The following is a 14,054-nucleotide window of genomic DNA, read 5'->3' on the forward strand; positions in this document are numbered from 1 at the left end:
TTGATGTATGAATTGTTAAAAGAGCTGTAAGATTCCCTGATAAAATGACCCTTCAATAAATTGTTTTGATTTTTTTAAAATGGAATGCAGAAAGATTTATTATCCCAGGCATTGGTGAACTGCCATTGGTAGTGGCCATTTTGAATCAGATAATCATATGGCTCACTCAAGCTAGTGATGAAATTGAAGACTCCTGTCAACTTCTTCAGTCTAAAATAGGTCAAACATATAATCAAGATGCATTGAGAATTATTGGTGATTGGAATGCGAGGTTGGAAACAAAGAGGAAGGAACAGTAGTTGGACAACAGGGCCTTGGGGGTAGAAATTAAGCTGGAGGACGCAGCCATTGACTTCATTGCAGAGATTTTTTTTTTTTTTGCAGAGATATTTTTCAACAACATAAATGGTGACTTAGCCAGATGGAATACAGGAACCAAATTAACTACATCTGTGGGAAGAGACAACGGAGAAGCTCAATATTGGAAACCAAAATCTGTGGAACAGCCTAATTGCTCCTATGTAAGTTCAGGTTGAAATTGAAGAAAATACAAACAAGCCTACAAGAGCCAAAATGCCACTTTTCAAGAACATCTCTGGAATAGATTTGATGCCTTGAACACTAGTGACTGAAAGCCAGAAAAGCTGTACGGCGACATCAAGAACATCAAACAGGAAGAAATGTCATAAAAAGATCAAAGTGAATGTCAGAATACGAGCCAGCAATACTTCTACTGACAGTGTACCAGGAAGAAGTAAGAACCACAACACGAACAGACCTATATACTCCCGCGTTGATTGTAGCACTGTTCACAATAGCAAGAAGTCGGAAACAGCCCACATGTCCATCAGTTGAAGAATGGGTAAAGAAACTTGGGTCCATACACACAATGGAATACTATGCACTGCTAAGAAGCAAGGATGAAGCCGCAAAACACCTTATGACATGCATGGATCTGGAGAAGATTATGCTGAATAAATTTAGTCACTCTCAAAAGGACAAATATTGGAGGAACCCCATGCCAACAAATTTTTGTTTGAGACCAATGCTATAAGGATAAAAAAATCAAAGACTTGTACACCAAGGTGAATAGACTGGAGGTTTTTGAGAGAGGGACGACAAGGGGGTAAGATGAAGGAAGCAATGGATGCTGCACAGTATTAACTTGGATGAAAGGCTGTAAGAGGGAGAAGGGAAATCAGGAGATAGGAAGGCGTAAAATTGGGTGGTGGGCATGAATGATGAATGGTTTGCACTGTTGAATGCAGATTGAGGGTCTGAAATGTAATTCCCCCCACCTAATCACAATTTAAAAATTAATTTAAAAAGTAAATGTCAGAAGAGACTAGAAAACTTGCTCTTAAGTGTTGAGTAGATAAAGCAAATAGAAAATTTGATGAAATAAAAGAGCTAAACAGAAATTTTTAAAAGGTAGCTTATGAAGACAAAGGATTATAATAAATGTACAAATACTCAGAACTAGAAAGCCATAAAGGAAGACCACATGCAGCATATCTCAGGCTGAAAGAACTGAAGAAAAAAATTCAAGCCTCAAGTTGCTATATCAAAACATTCTCTAGGCAAAATAAAGCAGTGAGTGGTTGGTCTTGGGGAATTCCATCATGTGATCTCCAGCTTAGTTTCTATCACCAAGACTGAATTTTCCAACTACTGTGCCTTCCTCCTTGTTTCCAACTTTTGCGTTCCAATCACCAGTCATTGGCATTGCAATAGGTAACATGATAAGGCAAAGAAAAAATTGAAGTTGTCAAGGATCTTGCTTAGATCCACAGTCAGGGCTTATGGAAGCAGCAGCAGGAGGTCAACGGCACACTGGGTAAATTTGCAGAAGAGTGTTGTGTTTAAAGTCACTATGAATAGGAATTGGCTCAACGGCACCTAACAACAACAACACAATGCAGAAATTATCAAACAGTTTCATTAATATCACATGCAAGTAAAATTTTGCTGGTGATAACATGATTACAGTAGTACATCAACAGGTGATAAGTCAACAGGATTGCCAGTGGTACATTGTCAGGCATTCAAGCTGGGTATGGCAAAGGAAATAACTCTAGAGAAAGCATGGCTAATGGTGGAAGGATCTTGGCCGGAAGCAAAATGGGTAGTAAACAAAAAGAGGTTTATATGTGTTTTATGGACTGTGTAAAATCATTTGTGGATCATAACAAAGTATGGGTAAGATTGAGAAAAATGGAAATTCCAGAATACTTCATTGTGCTTGTGTAAAACTTGTTCGTGAACGAAGAGGCAGTCATTCAGGAAAAAAAAAAAAACAGGGAATACTGCGTGGATTAAAATCAGGAAAGGGATATCTCAGGGTTGTATGCTTTGACCACACTCAATTTGGATGAAGAACCTGGCCTCCGAATTGGAGGAGGGCTTAAAAGCCTTGAATATGCAAATGATACAACCTGGCTCCCTGAGAGTGAGGAGGACTTGAAGCACTTGCTGATGAAGATGGAAGACTACAACCTTCAGTGTAGATCACAGCTCAGTATAAAGAAAATCAAAATCACAAAAAGAAAATCAAAATCATATGTATCAATAGACAACATCATGATAAATGGCCAAAAGATTGATGTGTTCAAGGATTTCATCTTGCTTGAATCCACAATCAATACTCATAGTAGCAGCAGCAGTTAAAAAATCAAATGACGTTGCATTGAGCGGGTCTGCTGCACAAATGCACTGCCATCAAGGCAATTCTGACTCTCAGAGCAATCCTCCTATAGGACAGCGTAGAACAGCCTCTGTACATTTCTGAGACTAAATCTTTATGGTCCCCAATAAAGTGATTTACAAAAGAAAAAAAATATGAACTGGCCCACTAAAAAAAAAATCTTCCCCAAACTATTAGGGAATTGGGACCAACTTGAGAACTTTGGCACAGGGAATACACAGGCTATCATAAATAGGGAAGGACAAAAACACAGAAGAGGCACAAATTGACAAATGATATATACTGAAGATAAAACACCTGTGTACATCGAAAGGATGCACCAAGAGAGTAATAAGAGAGTCCACCGACTGGGAAAAAAACATCTTTAGCAATGACACATCAGACAAAGGCTGTATTACTAACTAAGATCTACAATACTGCTAGCTTCCAAAAAGAAAAAAACTAATTGCCACTGAGGAGGTGGGCAAAGGATCTGAATAGAAGTTTCACAGGGCCAGAAATCCGAATGGCCAATAAACATATGAGAAAATGTTCCCGATCTTTGCCATAAGAGAAATGCAAATTAAAATAACAATGAGGTACCACCTAACACCCTCAAAGATAACCCAATTTAAAAAATCAGAAAGCAACAGGTGTTGGAGGGGCTGTGAGGAGACAGGAACTCTCATCCACTGCTGGTGGACCTGTAAGTATATATAGCCACTATGGAAATCGATCTGGCGATACCTAAAAAAGATGGAAATCAAGTTACCATACGACCCAGCAATCCCCCTACTGGGCATATACCCAGAAGAGGCAAGAAACAAACCAAGGCCAGACATCTGTGCTCCAATGTTCATTGAGGCACAGTTCACAATTGCTAGGAGTTGGAAACAACCCCAATTTCCATCAACTGACCAGTGGATTAAAAAGCTGTGGTACATACATATAATGGAGTACTACGTATCACCAAAGAGCAACGTATGAAGCACATTGCTGCATGGGAGGAACTGGAGGAAATCATGCTAAGTGAAGAAAGCCAAGCACAAAAGGACAAGTACAACATAAGTCCACTGAGGTAAGCTTTAAAAAAAATGCAAAATGGGCATAGGGAAAAAGCTACTCATATAAACATTCCTGGGGTGAGGACCAGGTAGTATGGCAGGGACCAGACCAAATACAGGGATACATATGGTAGCCAACTAAAAGGAGGAGGGGAAAGGAAAAAATAATAATAATAAAGAAATGGGTAGCAGGGGCACAGGGCACTAAACGACCCAAGGAGAGGGTATTGTTTATATCTCCACAGCGAAAGAGGAACCAGATTTTAACTCAGTGCTCAAAGATGTGAATGCAACATGCTAGCGTGGTGTAGGGAACCAGTGGAGAGGTCTGAGGGGCCGGCCCCAATTACAACTACTACATGGACACCTGCCCCTCCCCCTAGAAGAATTTATTTCAAAGGACGGCATTGAATCTGCAGCTCTGGGAGAGGGACATATCTGATCAGAGCACACGGAAGCAGATGAAGGGGGAGGAGGAGAGAGTGGAGCACCTCCTGGCCCACCAGACCTTGAGGATGATGTTCCTGATTAGAGCAGCCAGTTCACAGAACAGCCACATGGCTGGCCCCACTATGAGACATGATGTCCCTCACTGACCCATAGCCCTACAGGGGACATCACTGGAGACCCAGTGTGGGAATTGCACCTGATTTGATCCCACTACACCAAGGCAAAACACTAAGGGAATGCAACAGAACAGCAAGGGATTGGAGTGACCAGGTCCCCAGAGAATGCCGAAGGTGGACTTTGGGGCCAGGGTGTGGTGCCCCAACAGACTGGACTGGAAAACACTCCTAAAGGCCAACAAACAATCCTTGAACTAACTACAAGCTTTTCTTTTTTTTTTTTTTTAAGCTTTTCTTTTTTGTTGTGTTGTTTTTTTGTCATTGGTTTGTGGTTGCTTTATTGTATATTGTTGCTTGGTTTTGTTCTGTCTTTTTTTGTGTGTGTGTGCATGTTATTATCTCCACAGGTCTGTCTAAATAAGATAGGCTGGATGAACAATCTGGAGGAGAAACCAACAGGACCGACAGTTCCAGGGGGACATGGGAGAGGGGGAAGTGGGGGGAAAGGAAGTGGTGTTAACAAACCCAGGGACAAGGGAACAACAAGTGATCCAAATTGGTGGTGAGGAGGGTGTAGGAGGCCTGGTAGGGTGTGATCAAGGGTCATGTAACCAAGAGGAATTACTGAAACCCAAATGAAGACTGAACATGATAGTGGGACAAGAGGAAAGTCAAAGGAAATAGAGAAAAGATCTAGGAGGCAAAGGGCATTTATAGAGGTCTAAATAAAGGCATGTGCATATGTAAATATATTTATATGAGGATGGGGAAATAGATCTATGTGCATATATTTATAGGTTTAGTATTAAGGTAGCAGAAGGACATTGGGCCTCTACTCAAGTACTCCCTCAATGCAAGAATACTGTCTTCTATTAAATTGGCATTCTATGATGTGCACCTTCCTGACACAACTGCTAAAGACAAAGCTGGTGAATAAGTAAATGTGGTGAAGAAGGCTGATGGTGTCCGGCTAACAAAAGATATAGCATCTGGGGTCTTAAAAGCTTGAAGGTAAACAAGCTGCCATCTAGCTGAGAAGCAACAAAGCCCACATGGAAGAAGCACACCAGCCTGTGTGATCATGGGGTATTGAAAGGATCATCAGAACAAAAAATCATAGTGAATGGGGGGGGGGGTGCAAAGTGGAGACCCAAAGCCTATTTGTAGGCTACTGGACATCCCTTACAGAAAGGTCTCAGGGAGGATACGAGCCATTCAGGGTGCAATGCAGCAACGATGAAACATACAACTTTCCTCTAGTTCCTAAATGCTTCCTCCTCCCCCACTATCATGATCCCAATTCTACCTTACAGGTCTGGCTAGACCAGAGGATGTACACTGGTACAGATAGGAACTGGAAACACAGGAATCCACGGTGGATGATCCCTTCAGGACCAGTGGTGTCAGTGGTGATGCTGGGAGGGTGGAGGGAGGGTGGGTTGGAAAGGGGGAACCGATTACAAGGATTTACATGTGACCTCCTCCCTGGGGGACAGACAACAGAAAAGTGGGTGAAGGGAGATGTTGGACAGGGCAAGATATGACAAAATAATAATTTATAAATTATCAAGTGTTACTCTGGTTCCTTTCCAGAATGTACTAGTCTTTGGTCCTTTACCAAGGGCGTGCTGGACATGGAGCTGTTTTGAGTTATAAATTATCAAGTGTTAACGAGGGAGGGGGGAGCAAGGAGGGAAGGGAAAAATGAGCTGATGCCAGGGGCTTAGGTAGAGAGCAAATGTTTTGAGAATGATGAGGGCAATGAATGTACAAATGTGCTTTACACAACTGACGTATGTATGGATTGTGATAAAAGCTGTATTAGGCCCTAATAAAATGATTTTTTTTAAACTTTACAGTCGTAGAAAACCTCATTTTTCCTCTGGGGAATGGGAGACCGGTGGGACCCCACGATTATGGTCCTTAGTCACCCTTCAGGTCTGGAAATGAACTCACCCCCCACTGTGTATGTATCATTACCCATTTAAGAACAAAGGGCAACTTTTACACAAGGACAAAGTTCAGAGGGTTTAGAAAAAGAAGGAGGAATGGAAACAGAAACACAAGGAGGATGGATAAGCAAAGGTATTTTCAAGGAATTGCAATGGATGAATTGAAACAAAATGTCTACGAATTGTTGAGTGTTAAATGATGATCGCTCTCCATAAACTTTCACTTAATTCACTCTAAAGCAAGCAAAGCCCTATGAATCACAATGGTCCCATCTAAAACTGATTCAGGGATGGCCCAGGATTAGACTGTTTTGTTTGGTTACACAAGGGGTCGCCATGACCTGAGGGTGGACTTTATCTCCAGCCAGTTGATAAGAACAAAGGGGCCATCTAATGCAGATAAATTACGGAGGGAAGTTGAAGCAGTTTGGTGAGCCCAGAGTTACCCAGCCATTTCATCTCAGATATGGCCCATTGTACAGGAGTGCGCCTTCCAATCCCCAAGGCAAGGTCCTTTCTACAAGTCTATGCTAGCTCCTATCATGGATTTTACTTCCGGATTAGGATCTGGAAGGACTCAAGACTTCACTGAAGCCTGTCAGGATGAAGTTCATTAGGGATGCTCTTGGTAGTTGCCAGTAAGTCAGCTCCAAGTTAGGACGACCTTATGCGCAACAGAAGGAAAGGTTGCCTGGCTCAGCTCATCTTCATGATCCTTGGGATATTTGAACCCACTGTAGCTACTGTGTCAATCCATGTTGTTGGTAGTTTTCCTACCTGTTGCTCAACTGTAAGGTTTCTCTCTCCGGGACTAGATTTCAGCCTCAGTCCTTAGCTCCACGCGAGAAAGATTTCACGCTGAAGCCGGGCTCGTGATCCAAGTGAATTTAATGAAAGTTCAAAGAAGCATCAGGTTTTACGCGGCACCCATAGGATTCCTTTGACCATGCGGCCTGGCAGAGACTGCTCCGGGACACGCAAGGATCTCTCTCCTCCCATGAAGTCGACCAGACCACCCAAGCAAGAACCTCTCCCTCTCGGTTCCTGCCTTCTTAAGGGTTCCCGGGGGAGGCGTGGTGAACGTCCCCAGATCGATCCCATTAGCTGAATTGCAGTAACCTGGCCCATGTTGGCTGCTCCAGGTGTAACGCCCATCTCCACCCACTGGTGGGAAAATCCAGCTTTGTCTTTTGCTGGCTCTCCTGGGCATGCGTAAATGGACTTCCCAATTCCCTAAACTAAGCTACCTAACACAACCTCTGTTAACCATGATACCCTTTGGTCTTGTTAGGTAGTTCTAGCATAGGGATGGGAATGTCCGTTAACGCCTGCCCAGAGAGCCAAGCACGGAACAAGGAGTGGCGCACTGCACATGCTCAGAGGTTCAGGTTTCCCCGCAGGTAGGCATGGGTGGGCGCTAGACCTAGATTGGCCCACCTAGGCCAGGTGAATTCAATTCAGCCAATGGGGTCAATCAGGGGTCGTCCACCACGCCTCCTGTAGAATCCTTGAAAAGGCAGGAGCCCAGAGTAGAGAAGGACTTTGTCTGCCTGACGCCGAGCAGCTTCCGCCAGGCTGCATGGTCGGGAGGAGTCCTATGGGTGCCGTGTAAACCTGAAACTTCTTCTAACTCTCATAAAACTCACTTGGATCACATGAACCAGGCTTCGGCGTGAACTCTTTCTCGCACGGGGCCAAGGACTGAGGTCTAACTGATGTGTCCAAAATGAGCCAAAGCCTTGCCGTTCCCAAGAGAAGATTGGTTTGTTGTTCTTGCATCTCATGATATAGATTGTATTCTTCGCCACCACAGTTTGAATGCATGCAGAGGGTTAAATGTTACAGCAACAAAATAATCCTTTTAAGCCGCCACCCACCTCCCCCCTACACACATCAAAAAGCAGGTTGGGGAGCCAGAGCTTACAGAACCTGGGTGAAGAAGGCCTAGCTGAGGTTCTGACTTCTGAGACATTGCAAAAACATGCTTTCATGGGTACACCAGAAGACCTACTTCAGTTACAGGCTGTTTACAGGGAACTGTGAAGACCAAGGGAATGTGCTAGGATTTTTTGTACTTTTTTCCCTGAGTCACTGACTGCCCTCAACTTGCTCAATAGTTTGGAGGAAGACAGGATTTGGGGCTAAAAATAATTTCCCCACTTTGTTCTTCTCTTGTGACTGTAGTATCTTCTTAGATCTGAAGGTTCTTTTCCGGTCTCTGTCTTGTCTCTCTGGGTGCAGTTTCTCTGTTTCACTGATTTGACTTTGTGTTTGCTGCAGTTGGTGCTCCTGTTTCTGGGGTTCTGGGGCTGTCGCTTCCTCTTTGGCATGAAGACTGGGGAGCTAGTGGGGTGTCCTGCTGCAACGACCCCTTTTCATTGCTCTGGATCTCCTGGAAGGGGCGCTCTGGATGCAGGAGGCCAAGGCAGGGAGACTGAAGTGTGAAGTAGTGGTTACTGAGTTGCTTTTCTGGATCCCCAATTGCAAGCCTGAGGCAGGCTCTTCTCTGGGCCTCCAAACCCCTCCCCTCAAAAATGAGCAAACAAAACACTGCTCACAAGGGCAGTTCTACCTGACCGATAGGGTTGCCATAAGTCAGACTTGACCTAATGATCCTGATTTTGGTTTGGCTCCGTTGGGAAGCAGGTCAGTGTGCCTTTCTTTCCAGGAGCCTCCGGGTAGGTTTGAACTATCAGCTTCACAGTTAGTATTTGAGCACCTAGCCAGTTTACGCCTGCTAGAGATGTGCTAGGCCTCCACACCCACTGACAACCCTGAGCCTTGCCCACCCTGTTCTTGTGTCTGGTGCATCTCCAGGAGGGGGTAGTGTGTGCTGAGTGCCGAAGCAGCTCTGCCACTCCAGCCCTTCGTAGTCCCTGTGGTGCCGGGCAGGGTGGGTCTCTGCCACAGTCCCCAGTGACCTCTCCTGGGCTACCTAGCTCTTCCTTGTCATCTGTTACTCTCCTCCATTGCCTTTCCATGGTCTTAATCACTGGAGATGTTGGTGATGATCTTTCTATTTTCTATGGTAAAGGTTGGTGGGGCTTTGTTGTATGTGTGTGTGTGTGTGTGTGTGTGTGTGTGTGTGAGTACACAAAATCTGCCCCCTCTCCCATAGTACCTTCTCACTGTTTGATGGAATTCGTGAGCAAGTGCTTGGTGCGCACATGTGTTGTTTCTGTGCCCAGACCACCGGCCAGTTGCCATGGAGTGGACTGAGTCATGGTGACCCTGTGGGTCAGAGTAAAGCTGTGTCCCAGACCACAGTTTCCAATGGCATTGGCCTTTTTGGAAGTAGAACACTAGATCACGTTATTTTTCACCCAAGGTATTCTTGGTGGGCTTGAACAGCCAAATTTCCAGTTAGCAGCTGAACTCACTAGCCTGTTAACTGTTTGCAGTACCCGAAAACTCCAAGTGCATATGTAGGAAGTGGTTCGTAAGTGTTCACCACTCTGGGCCCCATTGGGACTGGGGAATACCTCATCAGAAATGCCCAGGGGCATCTGAGAGGCACTGCAGAAGGGGCTCTGCCTCCACCGCTAAGCCGACCCGGAAATCGTTGATTCTGTGCAGTGTGAGAACATGAAGAAAGCAGGTGGCATTGACACTGGCCAAACCGCAGTGCCCGCAGTGGTCAGTCCTAGCCCATGTTTGCCCTCACCTCATCCTCTTCCCCCTCGCCTGCACTCCCACCCTGCAGAACAGTGTGGGATCACCAGAGTCCCTTGCCTTATCAGAGCTCTGTCTTTACGCACCTCTGTTTGTGAGTGTGAGTGTGAGTGTGCTGGGTTACAGCTGGGTGCTGGCATAGCCTTTGGGGAAGGAGGCGGCCTGGGTCCTCCTTCTAGAGAATGTCCGAACTAGCTTTTCTTTCCAGTTGCCACCAAGCCGAGTCCCAGTAATGTGTCCAAGTGGCTCTACTCCATAGGGTCTCCAATGGCTGATTTTCCAGCATGAAATTGCCAATTCCAACAAAAACCAAACCCACTGCCACCAAGCTGATTAACTCATAGTGACCCTAGAGGGTATCTGAGATGGCAAGTCTTTATGGGGACAGGTAGCTTTGTCCTTCTCCCTCTGAGTGGCTCATGCGTTTGAGCCATTGACCTTGCTTTTGGCAGCTCATCGTCTAACTGACCACCACCAGGTCTACCTGGGGGGTCGTCTCTGCTGCTGTTCTTGTTATGAGGTGCCATCAAGTCAGTTCTGACTTACAGCGACCCCTTGTGGAACAGAGCAAAACACTGGTCCTACACCAGCCTCACAGTGGTTATGCTTGAGCCATTGTCACCGTGGCAGCCATTGGAGCAATTCAGCTTCCTCTTTCCTTAGAGGGCCCTCTGGAGGTCCTTAAGGCCCACCGGTCAGTCTCCTCGGGCTACTGAAGGGAATGTGGGGCTTGGATAGGGGAGGGACTTTGCTGGCGCGGCGGTAGGGGTTGGGGTGGGGCGGGCACAGACTGCCCGCCAGCTGCTTTCCCTTCCCTGGGCCGTGCTGCTGCTCCCCAGCTGCTTCCTGTGAGGAGGAGGCCTGCCCAGGGAGGGTCTGTGCCTCCCTTCCCTGCACAAGCCTGGAAGGGCCGACGGCTCCCTCTTCTTGGAGCACAGCGCCGAGACCAGCCACGCTGGAGCGGACAGGCACCACGGACTGCTGAGCTGAGTGCTTGCGGCTTCATGATCATCGCCAGAGTCCACTTAATTTAGATCAGGGGTTGGGACACTTTTTCTGGAAAGGCCAGATAGTCGGTTGTTCAGTTGTTGTTCAGGTGTTACACTGTGTCCATGGCATCCTCTCGCTGTGGCAGCACAAAGGAGCCGCGGACATAAGCACACCCTCAAACACAAGGAAAACACACGCAGCAGAAGACAGACGAGATGAATGAGTGGGATCTCCCAAACACAAGAAATGTATGGCAGTGACATATGGGACAAGGAACTGATTTCTAAAATCTATAGAAAACTACAGTGACTCAACAAGAAAAAGACAGGCTAATTACAAAATGGCCAGTGGACATAAGTGGACAGTTTACCAAAGAGGGCATCCAGGCGGCCAACGGACAGAAAGAAATGCTCATGATCACTAGCCATCGAGAGACGCAAATCAAAACAACCGTGCGATACCATCACCCCAGTATTGACAGCAGATCATGGCAGTGATGAAAACAGCGACCTCTACCCCCACCTTTGTCAGCTCACTCGAGAGGTGATGGTGGCAGCAGCGGTGGTGCAGGTGGTGGTGGTGGTGGTGGTATGGGCGGGGAGAGATGTAAGGGATGGTGTTGGAGGTGATCATGATGGTGGAGGTGGTGGTGGACGTGGTGGTGGTGGTGGAGGTGGAGGTGGAGGTGGTGGTGGTGGTGGTGGTGATGGTGGCAGGAGCGGTGGTGGTGGTGGTGGTGGTGGTGGTAGAGGTGGTGGAGGTGGTGGAGGTGGTGGTGGTGGAGGTGGTGGTGCTGGTGGTGGTGGTGGTGGTGGAGGTGGAGGTGGTGGAGGTGGAGGGGGTGGTGGTGGAGGTGGTGGTGGTGGAGGTGGAGGTGGAGGTGGTGGTGGTGGTGGTGATGGTGGCAGGAGCGGTGGTGGTGGTGGTGGTGGTGGTGGTGGAGGTGGAGGTGGAGGTGGTGGTGGTGGTGGTGATGGTGGCAGGAGCGGTGGTGGTGGTGGTGGTGGTAGAGGTGGTGGAGGTGGTGGAGGTGGAGGTAGTGGTGGAGGTGGTGGTGGTGGAGGTGATGGTGCTGGTGGTGGTGGTGGTGGTGGAGGTGGAGGTGGTGGAGGTGGAGGGGGTGGTGGTGGAGGTGGTGGTGGTGGAGGTGGAGGTGGAGGTGGTGGTGGTGGTGGTGATGGTGGCAGGAGCGGTGGTGGTGGTGGTGGTGGTGGTGGTAGAGGTGGTGGAGGTGGTGGAGGTGGAGGTAGTGGTGGAGGTGGTGGCAGGAGTGGTGGTGGCAGTGGAGGTGGAGGTGGTGGTGGTGGAGGGGGTGGTGGTAGAGGTGGTGGTGGTGGAGGTGGTGGTGGTGGAGGTGGTGGAGGTGGTGGTGGTGGAGGTGGAGGGGGTGGTGGTTGTGGTGGAGGTGGAGATGGTAGAGGTGGAGATGGTGGTGGTGATGGTGGTGGTGATGGAGGTGGAGGTGGTGGTGGTGGTGGTGGTGGTGGTGGTGGAGGTGGAGATGGTGGAGGTGGAGATGGTGGTGGTGATGGTGGCAGGAGTGGTGGTGGCAGTGGAGGTGGAGGTGGTGGTGGTAGAGGTGGAAGTGGTGGTGGTGGAGGTGGTGGTGGTGATGGTAGAGGTGGTGGTGGTGGTGGTGGAAGTGGTGGTGGTGTTGGTGGTGGTGGTGGAGGTGGTGGTGGTGATGGTAGAGGTGGTGGAAGTGGTGGTGGTGTTGGTGGTGGTGGTGGTGGCTGTGGTAGTGGTGATGGTGGAGGTAAGTGGTTGGTAGGTAATAGTGGTGGTGCTGATAATGAAGGTAGTGGTGGTCATCGTGATGATGGTGACAGAAGTGATGGATGGTGAAGGCTTCTACTACTTCCACCTCCTGGCTCTCTTCATTGCCAGCATTTGGAAGGCCCTGGATACCTAAATCACTTGCTGGTAACACGATGCCCTGAAGACAAACATTTTAACTTGGTAAGATGCTTCCTTGCTTTTCTCCTAATTTTAGTTGTATTTAATTCTGAATAGGTAGCACAGTCACATGGTTCAAAATTATACCAAAGAGTTATGCAGTGCAGAGTGCCCCACCCTCCACCTCCCCTAAACAGCTGAGGCCTGTTTAATTATGTAGCCTTCTGTAGTCTAACTGTCTTCCAAATTTCCTGGCATAAACGAGTGAGTGCTACTAGTACTTCATCAGCTCGTTGAAACATTTCCTTTGGTATTCCATCCATTCATGAAGCCCTGCTTTTGACTAATTGTGGTAGTTACTAATCAGGTGTCCATTTGTGAAGGGCTGGAAACTAGCCTGTCAATCAGGTGACAGCTTGATGACCTCATTTGGCGGCGCCTCAGAGATAAATAGCTCACTGGAGGCCAGATCTACACAGACTCTGCTTCATCTTCCTGCTGACAGGACACATGGACTTATGCTGGAGTCCTGGAGCTGGAGGAGCCACTTGGAGACCCCTGCCAGAGTTGAGATACTTCCACTGCCACTGGATCCACAAGATTTTCCACCTATTAACCTGTGATTTTCCTGCATTCGGCAGCATTTGCATGTGTTGCATGAGTCTGAAGAGGAATTTATAGATTGGTATTGGACATATGGGCTCATATCGGACTTATGCATGTGATCTGGGCTGGGGTGTTTTCTCAATATACAATTGCTCTTTTATATAACGCTCTTTCTTATACACAGATTCGTGTCTAGTCTATGAATTTCTTTCTCTCTGGTGCACCCAGACTAACATAATGTTTTCAGTGCAGCTTAAACTACTTCCTTCAGTTCTGTGTTGGTCCGGGTAGACTAGAGAAACAAATACAGCAACACTTATATGTGGAGAGAGAACTTTATATCAAAGAGCAATTGTAAAATTAGAAAACACCCCAGCCCAGTCCATATCAAGTTCATAAGTCTGATATTAACTCATATGTCTGATACCAACCATAAATTCCTCTTCAGACTCACACAGAACATGCAATGATGCTGAATGCAGGGAGAGCACAGGCCAGTGAGTGGAAATTCTTGTGGGTCCAAAGGCAGTGGAAGCATCTCAGCTTTGGCAGGGGTCTCTATGTGGATCCTCCAGCTCCAGGGCTGTAGCATAACTCCATGTGTCTTGTCAGCAGGAAGACGAAG

This window comes from Tenrec ecaudatus, chromosome 2 (assembly GCF_050624435.1).
Source record: "Tenrec ecaudatus isolate mTenEca1 chromosome 2, mTenEca1.hap1, whole genome shotgun sequence".
Classification (NCBI taxonomy): domain Eukaryota; kingdom Metazoa; phylum Chordata; class Mammalia; order Afrosoricida; family Tenrecidae; genus Tenrec; species Tenrec ecaudatus.